At 54.1% G+C, this 27,119-nt stretch overlaps 12 non-coding genes across 12 annotated transcripts in view; all 12 read left to right on the top strand.

Annotated features, from left to right (window-relative positions):
* The first annotated feature begins 6,969 nt into the window (after positions 1-6,969).
* On the top strand, positions 6,970-7,088 carry LOC141269489 (5S ribosomal RNA). The gene has a single exon (XR_012321510.1). It is a non-coding gene; the product is annotated as a 5S ribosomal RNA (ribosomal RNA).
* Positions 7,089-8,773: 1,685 nt separating this feature from the next.
* On the top strand, positions 8,774-8,892 carry LOC141266216 (5S ribosomal RNA). Its single transcript, XR_012320269.1, has one exon. It is a non-coding gene; the product is annotated as a 5S ribosomal RNA (ribosomal RNA).
* Positions 8,893-10,594: 1,702 nt separating this feature from the next.
* LOC141270401 (5S ribosomal RNA) lies at positions 10,595-10,713 on the top strand. The gene has a single exon (XR_012321638.1). It is a non-coding gene; the product is annotated as a 5S ribosomal RNA (ribosomal RNA).
* Positions 10,714-12,419: 1,706 nt separating this feature from the next.
* Positions 12,420-12,538, top strand: LOC141267143 (5S ribosomal RNA). Its single transcript, XR_012321157.1, has one exon. It is a non-coding gene; the product is annotated as a 5S ribosomal RNA (ribosomal RNA).
* Positions 12,539-14,245: 1,707 nt separating this feature from the next.
* LOC141268320 (5S ribosomal RNA) lies at positions 14,246-14,364 on the top strand. The gene has a single exon (XR_012321391.1). It is a non-coding gene; the product is annotated as a 5S ribosomal RNA (ribosomal RNA).
* A 1,705-nt stretch (positions 14,365-16,069) lies between these two features.
* Positions 16,070-16,188, top strand: LOC141266652 (5S ribosomal RNA). Its single transcript, XR_012320682.1, has one exon. It is a non-coding gene; the product is annotated as a 5S ribosomal RNA (ribosomal RNA).
* Positions 16,189-17,894: 1,706 nt separating this feature from the next.
* On the top strand, positions 17,895-18,013 carry LOC141267144 (5S ribosomal RNA). Its single transcript, XR_012321158.1, has one exon. It is a non-coding gene; the product is annotated as a 5S ribosomal RNA (ribosomal RNA).
* A 1,707-nt stretch (positions 18,014-19,720) lies between these two features.
* Positions 19,721-19,839, top strand: LOC141268331 (5S ribosomal RNA). The gene has a single exon (XR_012321392.1). It is a non-coding gene; the product is annotated as a 5S ribosomal RNA (ribosomal RNA).
* Positions 19,840-21,544: 1,705 nt separating this feature from the next.
* On the top strand, positions 21,545-21,663 carry LOC141267211 (5S ribosomal RNA). The gene has a single exon (XR_012321222.1). It is a non-coding gene; the product is annotated as a 5S ribosomal RNA (ribosomal RNA).
* A 1,706-nt stretch (positions 21,664-23,369) lies between these two features.
* Positions 23,370-23,488, top strand: LOC141266243 (5S ribosomal RNA). The gene has a single exon (XR_012320295.1). It is a non-coding gene; the product is annotated as a 5S ribosomal RNA (ribosomal RNA).
* Positions 23,489-25,194: 1,706 nt separating this feature from the next.
* Positions 25,195-25,313, top strand: LOC141266166 (5S ribosomal RNA). Its single transcript, XR_012320220.1, has one exon. It is a non-coding gene; the product is annotated as a 5S ribosomal RNA (ribosomal RNA).
* Positions 25,314-27,019: 1,706 nt separating this feature from the next.
* Positions 27,020-27,119, top strand: part of LOC141266488 (5S ribosomal RNA) — a 119-nt gene continuing 19 nt past the window's right edge. The window contains exon 1 of the ribosomal RNA XR_012320525.1: positions 27,020-27,119. This exon is cut by the window's right edge and continues 19 nt beyond it. This is a non-coding gene — a ribosomal RNA (5S ribosomal RNA).

A 27,119-nucleotide genomic window follows, 5' to 3' on the forward strand; every position in this document is an offset into this window, starting at 1 on the left:
CGGAGGGCGTCCAGTCTTGCCTGTGGTACTGGATGGCATCCCTATGAGTGCCCTACTGGACACCGGGTCACAGGTCACCACCATTCCGTACGTGCTCTTCAAGCAGTACTGGAATGACTCGGATATAACCCGCTACCCTGACGACGACTTGAGTATCATTGCCAGCAATGGTCAGCCCGTGCCACAGATCAGATTTAAAGAGGCGACCATTAAAATTGGTAGAGTCGAACTGGCAGCACAGGGACTGATTATTGTAGACATTGACAAACACGAGAGTCACCCAAAGATAACGCTAGGAACTAATGTAATTGAAAATTGTCTTGCAGAGGTGATTTTCCTTTTACAACAGGTTGCCAAGAACGCCAGCTCCGGCGAGCAGCGAGTGCTCCAGAAAGAGATCCGGGCACTGAGGCGACGGCAACAGGTGGAACTCTCCGGCGGTGAGATTGGTAGCGTAAGAATGTGTGACCCTTTCCCTATTGCCATGCCCCCAAAAAGTGAAATGATGATTTGGTGCCGGGCAGCTATTGGTCCGAGAGGTAGGGATTACCAGGCAATGGTAGAACCAGTTTACTCAGACAGTAGGCCCACCATTTTGACAGCACGGGGGGTGGTTCATGTACGCCATGGGAGGGTGCCCGTTCGCCTAATAAATATCGGGAAGAGGGAAGTATACCTACCCCGGTATGCCACGCTAGCCAAATTATATACCATCAACCAAAACTCTATACAGTCTGTGGAACCCTTGCCTCCATCTCACCCGGAGGAAGGTAACGGCTCTAAGAAAGTAATGGAGGATTGGTGTCAGCAACTACACTTGGGAACTGACTCCACTCCCTCCCACCAGAAACAGGGAGTCTACCGGGTGGTTCAAGAGTATGAGAGAGTGTTTAGTAAACACCCGTTAGACTTCGGGCGAGTTAAGGGGGTAGAACACCGCATCCCCACGGGAGATCATCCTCCCATAAAAGAGAGGTATCGACCCGTACCCCCTGCACATTACCAACACGCCAAGGGGATGCTTAGAGACATGAAGGAGGCTGGGGTAATCCGGGATAGCTGTAGCCCCTGGGCAGCCCCACTAGTTTTAGTCAAAAAGAAAGACAACACTATGAGGATGTGTGTAGATTACCGGAAAATCAATCGTATCACACACAAGGATGCGTACCCTTTACCAAGGATAGAGGAGTCTTTGGCTGCTTTAAGATCTGCTAACTTCTTCTCTACCTTGGATCTCACTAGCGGGTACTGGCAGGTTCCTGTAGCAGAGGCGGACCGGGAGAAGACCGCATTCACCACCCCGATGGGACTTAGCGAGTTTACCTGTATGCCGTTTGGACTTTGTAACGCACCCGGAACCTTCCAACGATTAATGGAGTGCTGTCTGGGACACAAAAACTTCGAGACGGTCCTGTTGTACCTGGACGATGTCATCGTATATTCCAAGACTTATGAGGACCACCTGAAACATCTGGCGGAAGTGTTCGAAGCCCTGGCAAGTTACGGCCTGAAGGTGAAACCCTCTAAGTGTCACCTCCTGAAGCCAAAGGTGCAGTACCTGGGACACGTGGTGAGCGCTGACGGAGTGGCTCCCGATCCTGATAAGATCACCGCAATTAAGGAATGGCCAAGTCCCTCCAGTATAAAGGAAGTGCGGCAGTTCCTTGGGTTGGTAGGCTATTACCGCAGATTCATCCCCGGTTTCACCAAAAAGGCAGCTCCCATGCAGGACCTCCTGATAGGCCAGTCCCGGAAGGCCAAGAACCAGAAGCCGCCCATCAGATGGGAGAAGTTAGAAGAAGAGTCCTTCCGCCAGCTGAAGATGGCCCTCACGGGGGATGAAATCCTGGCGTACCCCGATTACAGCCAGCCCTTTATCCTCTACACTGACGCAAGTAACATCGGGCTAGGAGCTGTGCTGTCCCAGATCCAGCAGGGGAAAGAACGAGTAATCGCTTACGCCAGCCGAAAACTGCGACCCACCGAGAGAAACCCGGAGAATTACAGCTCCTTTAAGCTAGAGTTCCTGGCAGTGGTGTGGGCAGTCACCGAACGCTTTAAGCACTACCTCGCTTCTTCCCGGTTCATCGTGTACACGGATAACAACCGTTGACACACCTGGACACAGCAAGACTCGGTGCCCTAGAGCAGAGATGGATGGCTCGTCTGTCCAACTACGAGTTCACAATCAAATACCGGGCAGGACGCTCCAATACCAACGCGGACGCCCTGTCCAGGATGCCAAATCTACCGGACGTAGGAGAAGATCCAGAGGAACTGGAAGAAGTCGAACTCCCTGCGTTCCACCGTCATGGGACTATCCAGTGTTCCCACCGGGTAGGGAGTAAGCAAGCCGCTACGTTTAACCCCTTGCCTCACTACAACTGGGCGGAAACGCAAGACAGCGACCCTGCCGTCCGGCTGGTAAAGGAGATGCTGACTCGGCCAGAGGCTCGCCTTGACCCAGACGCTCCGGAGGAAGCCAAGCAACTGTGGGCAGAAAAGAGTAGACTGTTCCTTTACAAGGGGAAGTTGTGCCGCAGAATAGTTAACTCCCGGACGCATGAACTAATCTGGCAAATAGTGGTGCCACGAAGAGACGCAGCCATGGTGATGGAGGCATACCACGACGGGGCTGGACACTTCGGATGGAAGAAGCTGGAGTTCCTGCTGCGCGAGCGGTTCCACTGGGTAGGCATGAGGGGAACCATCAAGAGGTGGTGCAGAGACTGTGGCCCGTGCAACCTAAGAAGGAAGGACCGTGCCAGCCAGAAGACTCCCCTGCAGTCCATCGTCACCCGGCAGCCGTTGGAACTGGTAGCCTTGGATCATGTAAAACTGACCCCAAGCAGAAGTGGCTACGTCTACGCGTTAACCATCGTGGATCATTACTCCCGGTTTCTGGTTGTCGTCCCCGTCAAGGACTTAACGGCTCAAACAGCAGCTAGAGCCTTTCAGCAGCACTTTTGCCGTCCACACGGTTACCCGGACCAAGTGCTGACGGACCAGGGACCTGCCTTTGAAGCGGAGGTCTTCCAGGAATTCTGCAATCTGTATGGCTGCCGGAAGATAAGGACGACACCCTACCATCCGCAAACTAATGGACTTTGTGAGAAAATGAACCAGGTGGTAATGGATCTTCTGAAAACGTTGCCCCTGGAAGAACGCAGTCTGTGGCCTGAGAAGTTGCCCGATCTGGTGGACCTATACAACCACATCCCGGTAGGTTCCACCAACTGTACCCCGGCTTACCTAATGAGGGCGAGACCTGGTAAGTTACCTGTTGACCTGGAAATGGGAGTCCTGACACCCGAGGACACTTCACCAGAAGCAGACTGGGACACAGAGAGGCAGCAGCAGTACCGGAGAGTACAGGAGAGCGTGGAGCGAAGTCTCTGTCAGGCTAGGGAAAGACAAGAGAAAACTTACAACCAGTATGCTCCCGCTGTTCCCCTGGTACCCGGAGAGCAGGTCTTGAAGAGAAAAAGACGGCTCCACAAGTTGGACGACCAGTGGGAGAAGGACCCGTACACCATACTGCCCTCAAGCCACGACAACCCAAAGGTCTGTACCATCAGTAAAGATGGAGGGGAAACCACAACCATTGTATCCCGGGATCACCTGAAGAAGTGTCCCGAACAGCTACGGAACCCTGAAGAGGAACAAGAAGACCCTCGACCCGTAGAGGAAAGGGAAGACATGGTTAGTACTGTGCTCGGAGACTTCCCTCGGTCTTGGACTCAAGTCAATGGCGCAGTTGTGGTACCCGTACTCACCTTCCTCCAACCCGCATCCCAAGCACCTACGGAGCGACAGGTAGAGCTGGAAGAGCAGCCGGTCCAGGAGGCAGAAGACTCCACACAAGCAGAACAGGAGGATCAACCCTCTGCTTATAGTGAGCCTGCCGTACCCCTAGTGAGCCAAAGAGCCGGTAGACAGCTGCCCAGTTTACCCTTGACAGCTCCTACACCCTGTAGTTCAGGGCTAGACAGTCAGCTCCGTAGGTCCACTAGGGCCACTAGAGGCCAGTTACCCGCACGTTGGAGGATTTGAAATGTATAAGTTGTTTTATTTGTGGTTACCTGTTTTTCTTATTGCTTGTGTATAATTATGTGTTTCTAGTTGTTTATAGGAGTCTTTGGTGGATTTACCGGGAATCCTGTGTACATAGTTGGAGCGTAACCCAGGACGGACTAAAGACTGTTAAGGACTCGGGGCAGAACAGACCCCTACCTGGTTACGTCTCCCTGTTTTGGTGAAATGGACACCTTGCTTTCTTCAAAGACTGCACCCGGTTACGGATATCCGTGACCACCTTTATGTGTTTCTTCTTATTGTACTATTATTGTTGTTATATCTTGTTATGTTTTTCTAAAATATGTTTAGTCCCGGAGTACTAAATTTCACTAGGGGGGAATGTGGCACCCCAGGGGTCTGGTTTCCACAGTAATGTAATGTTATGTCTGAGAGCAGGTGGGAGGTCCTTTGGTCAGGGATCCTGTGCATGCCACACCTCCTGCCCAGTCTTGGGAGGGGAAGAACTTCCCCTATATAAACCCGGGGCTGAGGCAGGGTTAGGAGTAGAGAAGAAGCAGAGACAAGAAACAGTCATAGGAAGAAACAGCAGAAGCTCAGTGGGAGCAATACTACTATGAGTCAGGGGCTGGCAGCTGTAGAGCTCGCCCTGACTGAGAAGCTTTCTTACCGGACCCGGCGTCCGAGGCTGTGGGGACTAACTCTTACCCAGCAGCAGAAGCCGACCGGCAGGGGATTTCAGGTCCTCAGGCCCAGAAACCCGAAGGCAAGGTCACACGCGTGGGACCAGCACCGCCAACGTGGAGCGGAAGCCATTAGAAGGCCCCGAGTCACCGGCCATACGGGTGAGCACCACACGGCACACTCAGGGACGTGGGCTACTTATATCCGCTTCTAGCAAGGTAGCCAGAAGAGTACAGTCAGTTTGGGAGGCCTACAACTCCGCCTGGCCAGGGGAGATCCCATCTGCTCAAGGACTGACCAGGCCCCGTTCGCTAGCAAGTACTCTGGGAGGGTCTATCGTTGTTACCAGTAAAGACCCTGAATTACACCGCACCGTCTCTGAGTGGTTCCTGCTACCCCCATCTTCCACGTCGGCTGCCCTGAGGCCATACCCCTCCCGTTGGGGGTTATACTATCACGCTGCACAATTCTACATCGGCCTCAGCGGTCTGCCCTGCAGCGGCAGCTCCATAGCTGCAAATCAACGGGTGGCGTAGTCGACACTCAAATAACACCTATCAAGACTGCCATACACTGAGTTTGACTCCCTGGGCACGGACCGGGTCCCCGCCACTCGGAGACTACAACCCTCATCTGATCCGGTTCCGGGTAAGCCCCCGAGCGCGAGACGCTGCGCGACACAGCAGGCCCAGGGGCGCGTCACACACATGCTCCTTTCTTCTTTTCATTTGCTTTCTCTCTTGCGCTATTTAATCCTTGCAAAATACCAGCATCCTTCTCATCACCGTGGGCCTCCAGCATTGTTGCTTATTTACTTTTAATACTAGGCTTCTTTTCACCAGGACCAGTGACTCCCGCATGACTGGAGGCAACCACCGCTGACCTTGAGGCAACCACCGGTAACCTGGAGGCCAGTTTACAGCACAACCCAAGCAAAACACCTTTGCAGGCCACACGACCCCCCCGAAGAGCAGCTCAAATTCACTCGCAACCATCTCACCCTCTTCCTTCATTCACTCCTGGGCGTTTCGCTCCACCCCAAGTTGCGGGTCCAGCTTGCTCTTTCTGTCATATCCCCGCGATGAACGGTTTAGCCTGCAAACAAACAACACCTATAGGGACGGCACAGCCTATGCATCGGTCCTTCGGAGACCGCCCCAGAACGGCCAGAGTTCTCGTCCCCACGCAAGCCTGAGGAAGGCTGGCCGGTCGATGGGCCAAGCAGCGTCTACTGGCCATACCACCTTGGATACGTCCGATCTCGGAAGCAAAGCAGAGATGGGTTCGGAAATACTTGGTTGGGACACCTCCTGAGAACACCAGGTATTGTAGACAATTTTGATGACGTTTTGCCATCTTGCGCAGCTCGGCTAGCATGGAGTGGCGCCTTGCTGGACACTGACCTTACGTAAAGTAGAGGATGGAAGTCCCAAGCCGCCCAAGCCCCCCAAGACCTCTAAGATAAGGACGCAACCCCGCCGCCTCTACCAGGCCTCACACCGAGCTCCTTGCCACGGCTAGGAGTGCTTATTGACCCCGCAGCCGGCCGTATGCAAATGATGGCGTTAAAAGCATCTCGCGCTGTGAAGGGGCCAGGCTTTCAGCAACTGCCCAGGGGATGGTTTTAGAGGGCGACCGCCTAACGAGGGCCAGCAGAAGTAACGTCTTCTTCTTCAAAGAAGCTTGTGTAACTAACCCAATCAGACAGCTGCCCAGGAGCTAACCTCAGTGCTAGGAAGGAGCGGGAGGGAATTGAGGGGGTGGTTCCTGCTAAGGCCCTGAAATAATAATAAGACAGGCAGGAGAGTCTGACGCATGGTGGTGGAAAAGCTGCAGGTGCAAATAGGGAATGTGGTCTCGTGCGAGCAACTTGTGCATGCTCGCTGTGTGTGAGTGTGCGCTTCCTAGGTACGGCGCGCTGCAGACAGTCAAAAGGGTTGCTCCCTTTCATTAAAAGTTAATCCCCGGCTGCAGGCTATTAGAAAGCAACTAACCGCGCTCTACTCACCTTACCCAGGTCTACCGGTGAGTCTCGCCGCTGCTCCCGGCCTGTGGCATTGGCCGCGGCAGCCGATCAGTGAGCTCAGCGGCTCTGAGCGGGGCGTTCTGTCTACAAGACCTTTTTAAGGAGCCAGCAAAAAAGTGAAGAGAAAGGAAAGCACAAAAGCACCTTGTCTTACTAAGCACTGGAAAGGGCAGCCGGCAACCGGACGTCAAAGTAGAAAAGCAGCAAGTGAGAGGCGTGTCTCCGCCTATGGCCACACCACCCTGAACACGCCCGATCTCGTCTGATCTCGGAAGCTAAGCAGGGTCGGGCCTGGTTAGTACTTGGATGGCAGACCGCCTGGGAATACCAGGTGCTGTAGGCTTTTGCTTTTTCTTACTTCCACCAGCAGGGGTCACTCTCCTCTATGCCTTTTTTCCATTCCTTTTTTCACAAGCGCACACATACTCCTTTCTTCTTTTCATTTGCTTTCTCTCTTGCGCTATTTAATCCTTGCAAAATACCAGCATACTTCTCATCACCGTGGGCCTCCAGCATTGTTGCTTATTTACTTTTAATACTAGGCTTCTTTTCACCAGGACCAGCGACTCCCGCATGACTGGAGGAAACCACCGCTGACCTGGAGGCCAGTTTACAGCACAACCCAAGCAAAACACCTTTGCAGGCCACACGACCCCCCTGAAGAGCAGCTCAAATTCACTCGCAACCATCTCACCCTCTTCCTTCATTCACTCCTGGGCGTTTCGCTCCACCCCAAGTTGTGGGTCCAGCTTGCTCTTTCTGTCACATCCCCGCGATGAACGGTTTAGCCTGCAGGAGACCCTGCGCCGAGCCATTTTTAAACACATCTGATGCGGCAGGTGTTTCATTGCTCAACAAACAACACCTATAGGGACGGCACAGCCTATGCATCGGTCCTTCGGAGACCGCCCCAGAACGGCCAGAGTTCTCGTCCCCATGCGAGCCTGAGGAAGGCTGGCCGGGCGATGGGCCAAGCAGCGTCTACTGGCCATACCTGCTTGGATACGTCCGATCTCGGAAGCAAAGCAGAGATGGGTTTGGAAATACTTGGTTGGGACACCTCCTGAGAACACCAGGTATTGTAGACAATTTTGATGACGTTTTGCCATCTTGCCCAGCTCGGCTAGCATGGAGTGGCGCCTTGCTGGACACCGACCTTACGTAAAGTAGAGGATGGAAGTTCCAAGCCGCCCAAGCCCCCCAAGACCTCTAAGATAAGGACGCAACCCCGCCGCCTCTACCAGGCCTCACACCGAGCTCCTTGCCACGGCTAGGAGTGCTTATTGACCCCGCAGCCGGCCGTATGCAAATGATGGCGTTAAAAGCATCTCGCGCTGTGAAGGGGCCAGGCTTTCAGCAGCTGCCCAGGGGATGGTTTTAGAGGGCGACCGCCTAACGAGGGCCAGCAGAAGTAACGTCTTCTTCTTCAAAGAAGCTTGTGTAACTAACCCAATCAGACAGCTGCCCAGGAGCTAACCTCAGTGCTAGGAAGGAGCGGGAGGGAATTGAGGGGGTGGTTCCTGCTAAGGCCCTGAAATAATAATAAGACAGGCAGGAGAGTCTGACGCATGGTGGCGGAAAAGCTGTAGGTGCAAATAGGGAATGTGGTCTCGTGCGAGCAACTTGTGCATGCTCGCTGTGTGTGAGTGTGCGCTTCCTAGGTACGGCGCGCTGCAGACAGTCAAAAGGGTTGCTCCCTTTCATTAAAAGTTAATCCCCGGCTGCAGGCTATTAGAAAGCAACTAACCGTGCTCTACTCACCCTACCCAGGTCTACCGGTGAGTCTCGCCGCTGCTCCCGGCCTGTGGCATTGGCCGCGACGCTGACGTTCCGTCGACAGCGCGGCAGCCGATCAGTGAGCTCAGCGGCTTAGAGCGGGGCGTTCTGTCTACAAGACCTTTTTAAGGAGCCAGCAAAAAAGTGAAGAGAAAGAAAAGCACAAAAGCACCTTATCTTACTAAGCACTGGAAAGGGCAGCCGGCAACCGGACGTCAAAGTAGAAAAGCAGCAAGTGAGAGGCCTGTTTCTGCCTATGGCCACACCACCCTGAACACGCCTGATCTTGTCTGATCTCAGAAGCTAAGCAGGGTTGGGCCTGGTTAGTACTTGGATGGGAGACTGCCTGGGAATACCAGGTGCTGTAGGCTTTTGCTTTTTCTTACTTCCACCAGCAGGGGTCACTCTCCTCTATGCCTTTTTTCCATTCCTTTTTTCACAAGCGCACACATGCTCCTTTCTTCTTTTCATTTGCTTTCTCTCTTGCGCTGTTTAATCCTTGCAAAATACCAGCATCCTTCTCATCACCGTGGACCTCCAGCATTGTTGCTTATTTACTTTTAATACTAGGCTTCTTTTCACCAGGACCAGCGACTCTCGCATGACTGGAGGCAACCACCGCTGACCTGGAGGCAACCACTGGTAACCCGGAGGCCAGTTTACAGCACAACCCAAGCAAAACACCTTTGCAGGCCACACAACCCCCCCCGAAGAGCAGCTGAAATTCACTCGCAACCATCTCACCCTCTTCCTTCATTCACTCCTGGGCGTTTCGCTCCACCCCAAGTTGTGGGTCCAGCTTGCTCTTTCTGTCACATCCCCGCGATGAACGGTTTAGCCTGCAGGAGACCCTGCGCCGAGCCATTTTTAAACACATCTGATGCGGCAGGTGTTTCATTGCTCAACAAACAACACCTATAGGGACGGCACAGCCTATGCATCGGTCCTTCGGAGACCGCCCCAGAACGGCCAGAGTTCTCGTCCCCACGCGAGCCTGAGGAAGGCTGGCCGGTCGATGGGCCAAGCAGCGTCTACTGGCCATACCACCTTGGATACGTCCGATCTCGGAAGCAAAGCAGAGATGGGTTCGGAAATACTTGGTTGGGACACCTCCTGAGAACACCAGGTATTGTAGACAATTTTGATGACGTTTTGCCATCTTGCGCAGCTCGGCTAGCATGGAGTGGCGCCTTGCTGGACACCGACCTTACGTAAAGTAGAGGATGGAAGTCCCAAGCCCCCCAAGACCTCTAAGATAAGGACGCAACCCCGCCGCCTCTACCAGGCCTCACACCGAGCTCCTTGCCACGGCTAGGAGTGCTTATTGACCCCGCAGCCGGCCGTATGCAAATGATGGCGTTAAAAGCATCTCTCTCGCGCTGTGAAGGGGCCAGGCTTTCAGCAGCTGCCCAGGGGATGGTTTTAGAGGGCGACCGCCTAACGAGGGCCAGCAGAAGTAACGTCTTCTTCTTCAAAGAAGCTTGTGTAACTAACCCAATCAGACAGCTGCCCAGGAGCTAACCTCAGTGCTAGGAAGGAGCGGGAGGGAATTGAGGGGGTGGTTCCTGCTAAGGCCCTGAAATAATAATAAGACAGGCAGGAGAGTCTGACGCATGGTGGCGGAAAAGCTGCAGGTGCAAATAGGGAATGTGGTCTCGTGCGAGCAACTTGTGCATGCTCGCTGTGTGTGAGTGTGCGCTTCCTAGGTACGGCGCGCTGCAGACAGTCAAAAGGGTTGCTCCCTTTCATTAAAAGTTAATCCCCGGCTGCAGGCTATTAGAAAGCAACTAACCGCGCTCTACTCACCCTACCCAGGTCTACCGGTGAGTCTCGCCGCTGCTCCCGGCCTGTGGCATTGGCCGCGACGCTGACGTTCCGTCGACAGCGCGGCAGCCGATCAGTGAGCTCAGCGGCTCTGAGCGGGGCGTTCTGTCTACAAGACCTTTTTAAGGAGCCAGCAAAAAAGTGAAGAGAAAGGAAAGCACAAAAGCACCTTGTCTTACTAAGCACTGGAAAGGGCAGCCGGCAACCGGACGTCAAAGTAGAAAAGCAGCAAGTGAGAGGCCTGTCTCTGCCTACGGCCACACCACCCTGAACACACCTGATCTCATCTGATCTTGGAATCTAAGCAGGGTTGGGCCTGGTTAGTACTTGGATGGGAGACCGCCTGGGAATACCAGGTGCTGTAGGCTTTTGCTTTTTCTTACTTCCACAAGCAGGGGTCACTCTCCTCTATGCCTTTTTTCCATTCCTTTTTTCACAAGCGCACACATGCTCCTTTCTTCTTTTCATTTGCTTTCTCTCTTGCGCTATTTAATCCTTGCAAAATACCAGCATCCTTCTCATCACCGTGGGCCTCCAGCATTGTTGCTTATTTACTTTTAATACTAGGCTTCTTTTCACCAGGACCAGAGACTCCCGCATGACTGGAGGCAACCACCGCTGACCTGGAGGCAACCACCGGTAACCTGGAGGCCAGTTTACAGCACAACCCAAGCAAAACACCTTTGCAGGCCAAACGACCCCCCCGAAGAGCAGCTCAAATTCACTCGCAATCATCTCACCCTCTTCCTTCATTCACTCCTGGGCGTTTCGCTCCACCCCAAGTTGCGGGTCCAGCTTGCTCTTTCTGTCACATCCCCGCGATGAACGGTTTAGCCTGCAGGAGACCCTGCGCCGAGCCATTTTTAAACACATCTGATGCGGCAGGTGTTTCATTGCTCAACAAACAACACCTATAGGGACGGCACAGCCTATGCATCGGTCCTTCAGAGACCGCCCCAGAACGGCCAGAGTTCTCGTCCCCACGCGAGCCTGAGGAAGGCTGGCCGGGCGATGGGCCAAGCAGCGTCTACTGTCCATACCACCTTGGATACATCCGATCTCGGAAGCAAAGCAGAGATGGGTTCGGAAATACTTGGTTGGGACACCTCCTGAGAACACCAGGTATTGTAGACAATTTTGATGACGTTTTGCCATCTTGCCCAGCTCGGCTAGCATGGAGTGGCGCCTTGCTGGACACCGACCTTACGTAAAGTAGAGGCTGGAAATCCCAAGCCTCCCAAGCCCCCCAAGACCTCTAAGATAAGGACGCAACCCCGCCGCCTCTACCAGGCCTCACACCGAGCTCCTTGCCACGGCTAGGAGTGCTTATTGACCCCGTAGCCGGCCGTATGCAAATGATGGCGTTAAAAGCATCTCGCGCTGTGAAGGGGCCAGGCTTTCAGCAGCTGCCCAGGGGATGGTTTTAGAGGGCGACCGCCTAACGAGGGCCAGCAGAAGTAACGTCTTCTTCTTCAAAGAAGCTTGTGTAACTAACCCAATCAGACAGCTGCCCAGGAGCTAACTTCAGTGCTAGGAAGGAGCGGGAGGGAATTGAGGGGGTGGTTCCTGCTAAGGCCCTGAAATAATAATAAGACAGGCAGGAGAGTCTGACGCATGGTGGCGGAAAAGCTGCAGGTGCAAATAGGGAATGTGGTCTCGTGCGAGCAACTTGTGCATGCTCGCTGTGTGTGAGTGTGCGCTTCCTAGGTACGGCGCGCTGCAGACAGTCAAAAGGGTTGCTCCCTTTCATTAAAAGTTAATCCCCGGCTGCAGGCTATTAGAAAGCAGCTAACCGCGCTCTACTCACCCTACCCAGGTCTACCGGTGAGTCTCGCCGCTGCTCCCGGCCTGTGGCATTGGCCGCGACGCTGACGTTCCGTCGACAGCGCGGCAGCCGATCAGTGAGCTCAGTGGCTCTGAGCGGGGCGTTCTGTCTACAAGACCTTTTTAAGGAGCCAGCAAAAAAGTGAAGAGAAAGGAAAGCACAAAAGCACCTTGTCTCACTAAGCACTGGAAAGGGCAGCCGGCAGCCGGACGTCAAAGTAGAAAAGCAGCAAGTGAGAGGCCTGTCTCCGCCTACGGCCACACCACCCTGAACACACCCGATCTCGTCTGATCTTGGAATCTAAGCAGGGTTGGGCCTGCTTAGTACTTGGATGCGAGACCGCCTGGGAATACCAGGTGCTGTAGGCTTTTGCTTTTTCTTACTTCCACCAGCAGGGGTCATTCTCCTCTATGCCTTTTTTCCATTCCTTTTTTCACAAGCGCACACATGCTCCTTTCTTCTTTTCATTTGCTTTCTCTCTTGCGCTATTTAATCCTTGCAAAATACCAGCATCCTTCTCATCACCGTGGGCCTCCAGCATTGTTGCTTATTTACTTTTAATACTAGGCTTCTTTTCACCAGGACCAGCGACTCCCGCATGACTGGAGGCAACCACCGCTGACCTGGAGGCAACCACTGGTAACCTGGAGGCCAGTTTACAGCACAACCCAAGCAAAACACCTTTGCAGGCCACACGACCCCCCCCGAAGAGCAGCTCAAATTCACTCGCAACCATCTCACCCTCTTCCTTCATTCACTCCTGGGCGTTTCGCTCCACCCCAAGTTGCGGGTCCAGCTTGCTCTTTCTGTCACATCCCCGCGATGAACGGTTTAGCCTGTAGGAGACCCTGCGCCGAGCCATTTTTAAACACATCTGATGCGGCAGGTGTTTCATTGCTCAACAAACAACACCTATAGGGACGGCACAGCCTATGCATCGGTCCTTCGGAGACCGCCCCAGAACGGCCAGAGTTCTCGTCCCCACGCGATCCTGAGGAAGGCTGGCCGGTCGATGGGCCAAGCAGCGTCTACTGGCCATACCACCTTGGATACGTCCGATCTCAGAAGCAAAGCAGAGATGGGTTCGGAAATACTTGGTTGGGACACCTCCTGAGAACACCAGGTATTGTAGACAATTTTGATGACGTTTTGCCATCTTGCCCAGCTCGGCTAGCATGGAGTGGCGCCTTGCTGGACACCGACCTTACGTAAAGTAGAGGCTGGAAGTCCCAAGCCTCCCAAGCCCCCCAAGACCTCTAAGATAAGGACGCAACCCCGCCGCCTCTACCAGGCCTCACACCGAGCTCCTTGCCACGGCTAGGAGTGCTTATTGACCCCGCAGCCGGCCGTATGCAAATGATGGCGTTAAAAGCATCTCGCGCTGTGAAGGGGCCAGGCTTTCAGCAGCTGCCCAGGGGATGGTTTTAGAGGGCGACCGCCTAACGAGGGCCAGCAGAAGTAACGTCTTCTTCTTCAAAGAATCTTGTGTAACTAACCCAATCAGACAGCTGCCCAGGAGCTAACCTCAGTGCTAAGAAGGAGCGGGAGGGAATTGAGGGGGTGGTTCCTGCTAAGGCCCTGAAATAATAATAAGACAGGCAGGAGAGTCTGACGCATGGTGGCGGAAAAGCTGCAGGTGCAAATAGGGAATGTGGTCTCGTGCGAGCAACTTGTGCATGCTCGCTGTGTGTGAGTGTGCGCTTCCTAGGTACGGCGCGCTGCAGACAGTGAAAAGGATTGCTCCCTTTCATTAAAAGTTAATCCCCGGCTGCAGGCTATTAGAAAGCAACTAATCGCGCTCTACTCACCCTACCCAGGTCTACCGGTGAGTCTCGCCGCTGCTCCCGGCCTGTGGCATTGGCCGCGACGCTGACGTTCCGTCGACAGCGCGGCAGCCGATCAGTGAGCTCAGCGGCTCTGAGCGGGGCGTTCTGTCTACAAGACCTTTTTAAGGAGCCAGCAAAGAAGTGAAGAGAAAGGAAAGCACAAAAGCACCTTGTCTTACTAAGCACTGGAAAGGGCAGCCGGCAACCGGACGTCAAAGTGGAAAAGCAGCTAGTGAGAGGCCTGTCTCTGCCTATGGCCACACCACCCTGAACACGCCCGATCTCGTCTGATCTTGGAAGCTAAGCAGGGTTGGGCCTGGTTAGTACTTGGATGGGAGACCACCTGGGAATACCAGGTGCTGTAGGCTTTTGCTTTTTCTTACTTCCACCAGCAGGGGTCACTCTCCTCTATGCCTTTTTTCCATTCCTTTTTTCACAAGCGCACACATGCTCCTTTCTTCTTTTCATTTGCTTTCTCTCTTGCGCTATTTAATCCTTGCAAAATACCAGCATCCTTCTCATCACCGTGGGCCTCCAGCATTGTTGCTTATTTACTTTTAATACAGGCTTCTTTTCACCAGGACCAGCGACTCCCGCATGACTGGAGGCAACCACCGCTGACCTGGAGGCAACCACCGGTAACCTGGAGGCCAGTTTACAGCACAACCCAAGCAAAACACCTTTGCAGGCCACACGACCCCCCCGAAGAGCAGCTCAAATTCACTCGCAACCATCTCACCCTCTTCCTTCATTCACTCCTGGGCGTTTCGCTCCACCCCAAGTTGCTGGTCCAGCTTGCTCTTTCTGTCACATCCCCGCGATGAACGGTTTAGCCTGCAGGAGACCCTGCGCCGAGCCATTTTTAAACACATCTGATGCGGCAGGTGTTTCATTGCTCAACAAACAACACCTATAGGGACGGCACAGCCTATGCATCGGTCCTTCGGAGACCGCCCCAGAACGGCCAGAGTTCTCGTCCCCACGCGAGCCTGAGGAAGGCTGGCCGGGCGATGGGCCAAGCAGCGTCTACTGGCCATACCACCTTGGATACGTCCGATCTCGGAAGCAAAGCAGAGATGGGTTTGGAAATAATTGGTTGGGACACCTCCTGAGAACACCAGGTATTGTAGACAATTTTGATGACGTTTTGCCATCTTGCCCAGCTCGGCTAGCATTGAGTGGCGCCTTGCTGGACACCGACCTTACGTAAAGTAGAGGCTGGAAGTCCCAAGCCTCCCAAGCCCCCCAAGACCTCTAAGATAAGGACGCAACCCCGCCGCCTCTACCAGGCCTCACACCGAGCTCCTTGCCACGGCTAGGAGTGCTTATTGACCCCGCAGCCGGCCGTATGCAAATGATGGCGTTAAAAGCATCTCGCGCTGTGAAGGGGCCAGGCTTTCAGCAGCTGCCCAGGGGATGGTTTTAGAGGGCGACCGCCTAACGAGGGCCAGCAGAAGTAACGTCTTCTTCTTCAAAGAAGCTTGTGTAACTAACCCAATCAGACAGCTGCCCAGGAGCTAACCTCAGTGCTAGGAAGGAGCGGGAGGGAATTGAGGGGGTGGTTCCTGCTAAGGCCCTGAAATAATAATAAGACAGGCAGGAGAGTCTGACGCATGGTGGCGGAAAAGCTGCAGGTGCAAATAGGGAATGTGGTCTCGTGCGAGCAACTTGTGCATGCTCGCTGTGTGTGAGTGTGCGCTTCCTAGGTACGGCGCGCTGCAGACAGTCAAAAGGGTTGCTCCCTTTCATTAAAAGTTAATCCCCGGCTGCAGGCTATTAGAAAGCAACTAACCGCGCTCTACTCACCCTACCCAGGTCTACCGGTGAGTCTCGCCGCTGCTCCCGGCCTGTGGCATTGGCCGCGACGCTGACGTTCCGTCGACAGCGCGGCAGCCGATCAGTGAGCTCAGCGGCTCTGAGCGGGGCGTTCTGTCTACAAGACCTTTTTAAGGAGCCAGCAAAAAAGTGAAGAGAAAGGAAAGCACAAAAGCACCTTGTCTTACTAAGCACTGGAAAGGGCAGCCGGCAACCGGACGTCAAAGTGGAAAAGCAGCAAGTGAGAAGCCTGTCTCTGCCTACGGCCACACCACCCTGAACACGCCCGATCTTGTCTGATCTTGGAAGCTAAGCAGGGTCAGGCCTGGTTAGTACTTGGATGGGAGACCGCCTGGGAATACCAGGTGCTGTAGGCTTTTGCCTTTTCTTACTTCCACCAGCAGGGGTCACTCTCCTCTATGCCTTTTTTCCATTCCTTTTTTCACAAGCGCACACATGCTCCTTTCTTCTTTTCATTTGCTTTCTCTCTTGCGCTATTTAATCCTTGCAAAATACCAGCATCCTTCTCATCACCGTGGGCCTCCAGCATTGTTGCTTATTTACTTTTAATACTAGGCTTCTTTTCACCAGGACCAGCGACTCCCGCATGACTGGAGGCAACCACCGCTGACCTGGAGGCAACCACCGGTAACCTGGAGGCCAGTTTACAGCACAACCCAAGCAAAACACCTTTGCAGGCCACACAACCCCCCCGAAGAGCAGCTCAAATTCACTCGCAACCATCTCACCCTCTTCCTTCATTCACTCCTAGGCGTTTCGCTCCACCCCAAGTTGCGGGTCCAGCTTGCTCTTTCTGTCACATCCCCGCGATGAACGGTTTAGCCTGCAGGAGACCCTGCGCCGAGCCATTTTTAAACACATCTGATGCGGCAGGTGTTTCATTGCTCAACAAACAACACCTATAGGGACGGCACAGCCTATGCATCGGTCCTTCGGAGACCGCCCTAGAACGGCCAGAGTTCTCGTCCCCACGCGAGCCTGAGGAAGGCTGGCCGGGCGATGGGCCAAGCAGCTTCTACTGGCCATACCACCTTGGATACGTCCGATCTCGGAAGCAAAGCAGAGATGGGTTCGGAAATACTTGGTTGGGACACCTCCTGAGAACACCAGGTATTGTAGACAATTTTGATGACGTTTTGCCATCTTGCCCAGCTCGGCTAGCATTGAGTGGCGCCTTGCTGGACACCGACCTTACGTAAAGTAGAGGCTGGAAGTCCCAAGCCTCCCAAGCCCCCCAAGACCTCTAAGATAAGGACGCAACCCCGCCGCCTCTACCAGGCCTCACACCGAGCTCCTTGCCACGGCTAGGAGTGCTTATTGACCCCGCAGCCGGCCGTATGCAAATGATGGCGTTAAAAGCATCTCGCGCTGTGAAGGGGCCAGGCTTTCAGCAGCTGCTCAGGGGATGGTTTTAGAGGGCGACCGCCTAACGAGGGCCAGCAGAAGTAACGTCTTCTTCTTCAAAGAAGCTTGTGTAACTAACCCAATCAGACAGCTGCCCAGGAGCTAACCTCAGTGCTAGGAAGGAGCGGGAGGGAATTGAGGGGATGGTTCCTGCTAAGGCCCTCAAATAATAATAAGAGAGGCAGGAGAGTCTGACGCATGGTGGCGGAAAAGCTGCAGGTGCAAATAGGGAATGTGGTCTCGTGCGAGCAACTTGTGCATGCTCGCTGTGTGTGAGTGTGCGCTTCCTAGGTACGGCGCGCTGCAGACAGTCAAAAGGGTTGCTCCCTTTCATTAAAAGTTAATCCCCGGCTGCAGGCTATTAGAAAGCAGCTAACCGCGCTCTACTCACCCTACCCAGGTCTACCGGTGAGTCTCGCCGCTGCTCCCGGCCTGTGGCATTGGCCGCGACGCTGACGTTCCGTCGACAGCGCGGCAGCCGATCAGTGAGCTCAGTGGCTCTGAGCGGGGCGTTCTGTCTACAAGACCTTTTTAAGGAGCCAGCAAAAAAGTGAAGAGAAAGGAAAGCACAAAAGCACCTTGTCTCACTAAGCACTGGAAAGGGCAGCCGGCAGCCGGACGTCAAAGTAGAAAAGCAGCAAGTGAGAGGCCTGTCTCCGCCTACGGCCACACCACCCTGAACACACCCGATCTCGTCTGATCTTGGAATCTAAGCAGGGTTGGGCCTGCTTAGTACTTGGATGCGAGACCGCCTGGGAATACCAGGTGCTGTAGGCTTTTGCTTTTTCTTACTTCCACCAGCAGGGGTCATTCTCCTCTATGCCTTTTTTCCATTCCTTTTTTCACAAGCGCACACATGCTCCTTTCTTCTTTTCATTTGCTTTCTCTCTTGCGCTATTTAATCCTTGCAAAATACCAGCATCCTTCTCATCACCGTGGGCCTCCAGCATTGTTGCTTATTTACTTTTAATACTAGGCTTCTTTTCACCAGGACCAGCGACTCCCGCATGACTGGAGGCAACCACCGCTGACCTGGAGGCAACCACTGGTAACCTGGAGGCCAGTTTACAGCACAACCCAAGCAAAACACCTTTGCAGGCCACACGACCCCCCCCGAAGAGCAGCTCAAATTCACTCGCAACCATCTCACCCTCTTCCTTCATTCACTCCTGGGCGTTTCGCTCCACCCCAAGTTGCGGGTCCAGCTTGCTCTTTCTGTCACATCCCCGCGATGAACGGTTTAGCCTGTAGGAGACCCTGCGCCGAGCCATTTTTAAACACATCTGATGCGGCAGGTGTTTCATTGCTCAACAAACAACACCTATAGGGACGGCACAGCCTATGCATCGGTCCTTCGGAGACCGCCCCAGAACGGCCAGAGTTCTCGTCCCCACGCGATCCTGAGGAAGGCTGGCTGGTCGATGGGCCAAGCAGCGTCTACTGGCCATACCACCTTGGATACGTCCGATCTCAGAAGCAAAGCAGAGATGGGTTCGGAAATACTTGGTTGGGACACCTCCTGAGAACACCAGGTATTGTAGACAATTTTGATGACGTTTTGCCATCTTGCCCAGCTCGGCTAGCATGGAGTGGCGCCTTGCTGGACACCGACCTTACGTAAAGTAGAGGCTGGAAGTCCCAAGCCTCCCAAGCCCCCCAAGACCTCTAAGATAAGGACGCAACCCCGCCGCCTCTACCAGGCCTCACACCGAGCTCCTTGCCACGGCTAGGAGTGCTTATTGACCCCGCAGCCGGCCGTATGCAAATGATGGCGTTAAAAGCATCTCGCGCTGTGAAGGGGCCAGGCTTTCAGCAGCTGCCCAGGGGATGGTTTTAGAGGGCGACCGCCTAACGAGGGCCAGCAGAAGTAACGTCTTCTTCTTCAAAGAATCTTGTGTAACTAACCCAATCAGACAGCTGCCCAGGAGCTAACCTCAGTGCTAAGAAGGAGCGGGAGGGAATTGAGGGGGTGGTTCCTGCTAAGGCCCTGAAATAATAATAAGACAGGCAGGAGAGTCTGACGCATGGTGGCGGAAAAGCTGCAGGTGCAAATAGGGAATGTGGTCTCGTGCGAGCAACTTGTGCATGCTCGCTGTGTGTGAGTGTGCGCTTCCTAGGTACGGCGCGCTGCAGACAGTGAAAAGGATTGCTCCCTTTCATTAAAAGTTAATCCCCGGCTGCAGGCTATTAGAAAGCAACTAATCGCGCTCTACTCACCCTACCCAGGTCTACCGGTGAGTCTCGCCGCTGCTCCCGGCCTGTGGCATTGGCCGCGACGCTGACGTTCCGTCGACAGCGCGGCAGCCGATCAGTGAGCTCAGCGGCTCTGAGCGGGGCGTTCTGTCTACAAGACCTTTTTAAGGAGCCAGCAAAGAAGTGAAGAGAAAGGAAAGCACAAAAGCACCTTGTCTTACTAAGCACTGGAAAGGGCAGCCGGCAACCGGACGTCAAAGTGGAAAAGCAGCTAGTGAGAGGCCTGTCTCTGCCTATGGCCACACCACCCTGAACACGCCCGATCTCGTCTGATCTTGGAAGCTAAGCAGGGTTGGGCCTGGTTAGTACTTGGATGGGAGACCACCTGGGAATACCAGGTGCTGTAGGCTTTTGCTTTTTCTTACTTCCACCAGCAGGGGTCACTCTCCTCTATGCCTTTTTTCCATTCCTTTTTTCACAAGCGCACACATGCTCCTTTCTTCTTTTCATTTGCTTTCTCTCTTGCGCTATTTAATCCTTGCAAAATACCAGCATCCTTCTCATCACCGTGGGCCTCCAGCATTGTTGCTTATTTACTTTTAATACAGGCTTCTTTTCACCAGGACCAGCGACTCCCGCATGACTGGAGGCAACCACCGCTGACCTGGAGGCAACCACCGGTAACCTGGAGGCCAGTTTACAGCACAACCCAAGCAAAACACCTTTGCAGGCCACACGACCCCCCCGAAGAGCAGCTCAAATTCACTCGCAACCATCTCACCCTCTTCCTTCATTCACTCCTGGGCGTTTCGCTCCACCCCAAGTTGCTGGTCCAGCTTGCTCTTTCTGTCACATCCCCGCGATGAACGGTTTAGCCTGCAGGAGACCCTGCGCCGAGCCATTTTTAAACACATCTGATGCGGCAGGTGTTTCATTGCTCAACAAACAACACCTATAGGGACGGCACAGCCTATGCATCGGTCCTTCGGAGACCGCCCCAGAACGGCCAGAGTTCTCGTCCCCACGCGAGCCTGAGGAAGGCTGGCCGGGCGATGGGCCAAGCAGCGTCTACTGGCCATACCACCTTGGATACGTCCGATCTCGGAAGCAAAGCAGAGATGGGTTTGGAAATACTTGGTTGGGACACCTCCTGAGAACACCAGGTATTGTAGACAATTTTGATGACGTTTTGCCATCTTGCCCAGCTCGGCTAGCATTGAGTGGCGCCTTGCTGGACACCGACCTTACGTAAAGTAGAGGCTGGAAGTCCCAAGCCTCCCAAGCCCCCCAAGACCTCTAAGATAAGGACGCAACCCCGCCGCCTCTACCAGGCCTCACACCGAGCTACTTGCCACGGCTAGGAGTGCTTATTGACCCCGCAGCCGGCCGTATGCAAATGATGGCGTTAAAAGCATCTCGCGCTGTGAAGGGGCCAGGCTTTCAGCAGCTGCCCAGGGGATGGTTTTAGAGGGCGACCGCCTAACGAGGGCCAGCAGAAGTAACGTCTTCTTCTTCAAAGAAGCTTGTGTAACTAACCCAATCAGACAGCTGCCCAGGAGCTAACCTCAGTGCTAGGAAGGAGCGGGAGGGAATTGAGGGGGTGGTTCCTGCTAAGGCCCTGAAATAATAATAAGACAGGCAGGAGAGTCTGACGCATGGTGGCGGAAAAGCTGCAGGTGCAAATAGGGAATGTGGTCTCGTGCGAGCAACTTGTGCATGCTCGCTGTGTGTGAGTGTGCGCTTCCTAGGTACGGCGCGCTGCAGACAGTCAAAAGGGTTGCTCCCTTTCATTAAAAGTTAATCCCCGGCTGCAGGCTATTAGAAAGCAACTAACCGCGCTCTACTCACCCTACCCAGGTCTACCGGTGAGTCTCGCCGCTGCTCCCGGCCTGTGGCATTGGCCGCGACGCTGACGTTCCGTCGACAGCGCGGCAGCCGATCAGTGAGCTCAGCGGCTCTGAGTGGGGCGTTCTGTCTACAAGACCTTTTTAAGGAGCCAGCAAAAAAGTGAAGAGAAAGGAAAGCACAAAAGCACCTTGTCTTACTAAGCACTGGAAAGGGCAGCCGGCAACCGGACGTCAAAGTGGAAAAGCAGCAAGTGAGAGGCCTGTCTCTGCCTACGGCCACACCACCCTGAACACGCCCGATCTTGTCTGATCTTGGAAGCTAAGCAGGTTCAGGCCTGGTTAGTACTTGGATGGGAGACCGCCTGGGAATACCAGGTGCTGTAGGCTTTTGCTTTTTCTTACTTCCACCAGCAGGGGTCACTCTCCTCTATGCCTTTTTTCCATTCCTTTTTTCACAAGCGCACACATGCTCCTTTCTTCTTTTCATTTGCTTTCTCTCTTGCGCTATTTAATCCTTGCAAAATACCAGCATCCTTCTCATCACCGTGGACCTCCAGCATTGTTGTTTATTTACTTTTAATACTAGGCTTCTTTTCACCAGGACCAGCGACTCCCGCATGACTGGAGGCAACCACCGCTGACCTGGAGGCAACCACCGGTAACCTGGAGGCCAGTTTACAGCACAACCCAAGCAAAACACCTTTGCAGGCCACACGACCCCCCCGAAGAGCAGCTCAAATTCACTCGCAACCATCTCACCCTCTTCCTTCATTCACTCCTGGGCGTTTCGCTCCACCCCAAGTTGCGGGTCCAGCTTGCTCTTTCTGTCACATCCCCGCGATGAACGGTTTAGCCTGCAGGAGACCCTGCGCCGAGCCATTTTTAAACACATCTGATGCGGCAGGTGTTTCATTGCTCAACAAACAACACCTATAGGGACGGCACAGCCTATGCATCGGTCCTTCGGAGACCGCCCCAGAACGGCCAGAGTTCTCGTCCCCACGCGAGACTGAGGAAGGCTGGCCGGGCGATGGGCCAAGCAGCGTCTACTGGCCATACCACCTTGGATACGTCCGATCTCGGAAGCAAAGCAGAGATGGGTTCGGAAATACTTGGTTGGGACACCTCCTGAGAACACCAGGTATTTTAGACAATTTTGATGACGTTTTGCCATCTTGCCCAGCTCGGCTAGCATTGAGTGGCGCCTTGCTGGACACCGACCTTACGTAAAGTAGAGGCTGGAAGTCCCAAGCCTCCCAAGGCCCCCAAGACCTCTAAGATAAGGACACAACCCCGCCGCCTCTACCAGGCCTCACACCGAGCTCCTTGCCACGGCTAGGAGTGCTTATTGACCCCGCAGCCGGCCGTATGCAAATGATGGCGTTAAAAGCATCTCGCGCTGTGAAGGGGCCAGGCTTTCAGCAGCTGCCCAGGGGATGGTTTTAGAGGGCGACCGCCTAACGAGGGCCAGCAGAAGTAACGTCTTCTTCTTCAAAGAAGCTTGTGTAACTAACCCAATCAGACAGCTGCCCAGGAGCTAACCTCAGTGCTAGGAAGGAGCGGGAGGGAATTGAGGGGGTGGTTCCTGCTAAGGCCCTGAAATAATAATAAGACAGGCAGGAGAGTCTGACGCATGGTGGCGGAAAAGCTGCAGGTGCAAATAGGGAATGTGGTCTCGTGCGAGCAACTTGTGCATGCTCGCTGTGTGTGAGTGTGCGCTTCCTAGGTACGGCGCGCTGCAGACAGTCAAAAGGGTTGCTCCCTTTCATTAAAAGTTAATCCCCGGCTGCAGGCTATTAGAAAGCAACTAACCGCGCTCTACTCACCCTACCCAGGTCTACCGGTGAGTCTCGCCGCTGCTCCCGGCCTGTGGCATTGGCCGCGACGCTGACGTTCCGTCGACAGCGCGGCAGCCGATCAGTGAGCTCAGCGGCTCTGAGCGGGGCGTTCTGTCTACAAGACCTTTTTAAGGAGCCAGCAAAAAAGTGAAGAGAAAGGAAAGCACAAAAGCACCTTGTCTTACTAAGCACTGGAAAGGGCAGCCGGCAACCGGACGTCAAAGTGGAAAAGCAGCAAGTGAGAAGCCTGTCTCTGCCTACGGCCACACCACCCTGAACACGCCCGATCTTGTCTGATCTCGGAAGCTAAGCAGGGTCAGGCCTGGTTAGTACTTGGATGGGAGACCGCCTGGGAATACCAGGTGCTGTAGGCTTTTGCCTTTTCTTACTTCCACCAGCAGGGGTCACTCTCCTCTATGCCTTTTTTCCATTCCTTTTTTCACAAGCGCACACATGCTCCTTTCTTCTTTTCATTTGCTTTCTCTCTTGCGCTATTTAATCCTTGCAAAATACCAGCATCCTTCTCATCACCGTGGGCCTCCAGCATTGTTGCTTATTTACTTTTAATACTAGGCTTCTTTTCACCAGGACCAGCGACTCCCGCATGACTGGAGGCAACCACCGCTGACCTGGAGGCAACCACCGGTAACCTGGAGGCCAGTTTACAGCACAACCCAAGCAAAACACCTTTGCAGGCCACACAACCCCCCCGAAGAGCAGCTCAAATTCACTCGCAACCATCTCACCCTCTTCCTTCATTCACTCCTAGGCGTTTCGCTCCACCCCAAGTTGCGGGTCCAGCTTGCTCTTTCTGTCACATCCCCGCGATGAACGGTTTAGCCTGCAGGAGACCCTGCGCCGAGCCATTTTTAAACACATCTGATGCGGCAGGTGTTTCATTGCTCAACAAACAACACCTATAGGGACGGCACAGCCTATGCATCGGTCCTTCGGAGACCGCCCTAGAACGGCCAGAGTTCTCGTCCCCACGCGAGCCTGAGGAAGGCTGGCCGGGCGATGGGCCAAGCAGCTTCTACTGGCCATACCACCTTGGATACGTCCGATCTCGGAAGCAAAGCAGAGATGGGTTCGGAAATACTTGGTTGGGACACCTCCTGAGAACACCAGGTATTGTAGACAATTTTGATGACGTTTTGCCATCTTGCCCAGCTCGGCTAGCATTGAGTGGCGCCTTGCTGGACACCGACCTTACGTAAAGTAGAGGCTGGAAGTCCCAAGCCTCCCAAGCCCCCCAAGACCTCTAAGATAAGGACGCAACCCCGCCGCCTCTACCAGGCCTCACACCGAGCTCCTTGCCACGGCTAGGAGTGCTTATTGACCCCGCAGCCGGCCGTATGCAAATGATGGCGTTAAAAGCATCTCGCGCTGTGAAGGGGCCAGGCTTTCAGCAGCTGCTCAGGGGATGGTTTTAGAGGGCGACCGCCTAACGAGGGCCAGCAGAAGTAACGTCTTCTTCTTCAAAGAAGCTTGTGTAACTAACCCAATCAGACAGCTGCCCAGGAGCTAACCTCAGTGCTAGGAAGGAGCGGGAGGGAATTGAGGGGATGGTTCCTGCTAAGGCCCTCAAATAATAATAAGAGAGGCAGGAGAGTCTGACGCATGGTGGCGGAAAAGCTGCAGGTGCAAATAGGGAATGTGGTCTCGTGCGAGCAACTTGTGCATGCTCGCTGTGTGTGAGTGTGCGTTTCCTAGGTACGGCGCGCTGCAGACAGTCAAAAGGGTTGCTCCCTTTCATTAAAAGTTAATCCCCGGCTGCAGGCTATTAGAAAGCAACTAACCGCGCTCTACTCACCCTACCCAGGTCTACCGGTGAGTCTCGCCGCTGCTCCCGGCCTGTGGCATTGGCCGCGACGCTGACGTTCCGTCGACAGCGCGGCAGCCGATCAGTGAGCTCAGCGGCTCTGAGCGGGGCGTTCTGTCTACAAGACCTTTTTAAGGAGCCAGCAAAAAAGTGAAGAGAAAGGAAAGCACAAAAGCACCTTGTCTTACTAAGCACTGGAAAGGGCAGCCGGCAACCGGATGTCAAAGTGGAAAAGCAGCAAGTGAGAGGCTTGTCTCTGCCTACGGCCACACCATCCTGAACACACCTGATCTCGTCTGATCTTGGAAGCTAAGCAGGGTTGGGCCTGGTTAGTACTTGGATGGGAGACCGCCTGTGAATACCAGGTGCTGTAGGCTTTTGCTTTTTCTTACTTCCACCAGCAGGGGTCATTCTCCTCTATGCCTTTTTTCCATTCCTTTTTTCACAAGCGCACACATGCTCCTTTCTTCTTTTCATTTGCTTTCTCTCTTGCGCTATTTAATCCTTGCAAAATACCAGCATCCTTCTCATCACCGTGGGCCTCCAGCATTGTTGCTTATTTACTTTTAATACTAGGCTTCTTTTCACCAGGACCAGCGACTCCCGCATGACTGGAGGCAACCACCGCTGACCTGGAGGCAACCACCGGTAACCTGGAGGCCAGTTTACAGCACAACCCAAGCAAAACACCTTTGCAGGCCACACGACCCCCCCGAAGAGCAGCTCAAATTCACTCGCAACCATCTCACCCTCTTCCTTCATTCACTCGTGGGCGTTTCGCTCCACCCCAAGTTGCGGGTCCAGCTTGCTCTTTCTGTCACATCCCCGCGATGAACGGTTTAGCCTGCAGGAGACCCTGCGCTGAGCCATTTTTAAACACATCTGATGCGGCAGGTGTTTCATTGCTCAACAAACAACACCTATAGGGACGGCACAGCCTATGCATCGGTCCTTCGGAGACCGCCGCAGAACGGCCAGAGTTCTCGTCCCCACGCGAGCCTGAGGAAGGCTGGCCGGGCGATGGGCCAAGCAGCGTCTACTGGCCATACCACCTTGGATACGTCCGATCTCGGAAGCAAAGCAGAGATGGGTTCGGAAATACTTGGTTGGGACACCTCCTGAGAACACCAGGTATTGTAGACAATTTTGATGACGTTTTGCCATCTTGCCCAGCTCGGCTAGCATTGAGTGGCGCCTTGCTGGACACCGACCTTACGTAAAGTAGAGGCTGGAAGTCCCAAGCATCCCAAGCCCCCCAAGACCTCTAAGATAAGGACGCAACCCCGCCGCCTCTACCAGGCCTCACACCGAGCTCCTTGCCACGGCTAGGAGTGCTTATTGACCCCGCAGCCGGCCGTATGCAAATGATGGCGTTAAAAGCATCTCGCGCTGTGAAGGGGCCAGGCTTTCAGCAGCTGCTCAGGGGATGGTTTTAGAGGGCGACCGCCTAACGAGGGCCAGCAGAAGTAACGTCTTCTTCTTCAAAGAAGCTTGTGTAACTAACCCAATCAGACAGCTGCCCAGGAGCTAACCTCAGTGCTAGGAAGGAGCGGGAGGGAATTGAGGGGATGGTTCCTGCTAAGGCCCTGAAATAATAATAAGACAGGCAGGAGAGTCTGACGCATGGTGGCGGAAAAGCTGCAGGTGCAAATAGGGAATGTGGTCTCATGCGAGCAACTTGTGCATGCTCGCTGTGTGTGAGTGTGCGCTTCCTAGGTACGGCGCGCTGCAGACAGTCAAAAGGGTTGCTCCCTTTCATTAAAAGTTAATCCCCGGCTGCAGGCTATTAGAAAGCAACTAACCGCGCTCTACTCACCCTACCCAGGTCTACCGGTGAGTCTCGCCGCTGCTCCCGGCCTGTGGCATTGGCCGCGACGCTGACGTTCCGTCGACAGCGCGGCAGCCGATCAGTGAGCTCAGCGGCTGTGAGCGGGGCGTTCTGTCTACAAGACCTTTTTAAGGAGCCAGCAAAAAAGTGAAGAGAAAGGAAAGCACAAAAGCACCTTGTCTTACTAAGCACTGGAAAGGGCAGCCGGCAACCGGACGTCAAAGTGGAAAAGCAGCAAGTGAGAGGTCTGTCTCTGCCTACGGCCACACCACCCTGAACACGCCCGATCTTGTCTGATCTCGGAAGCCAAGCAGGGTCAGGCCTGGTTAGTACTTGGATGGGAGACCACCTGGGA

This window comes from Phyllobates terribilis, unplaced genomic scaffold (assembly GCF_046119375.1).
Source record: "Phyllobates terribilis strain yellow unplaced genomic scaffold, ASM4611937v1 Scaffold_4__5_contigs__length_816908805, whole genome shotgun sequence".
Classification (NCBI taxonomy): Eukaryota; Metazoa; Chordata; class Amphibia; order Anura; family Dendrobatidae; genus Phyllobates; species Phyllobates terribilis.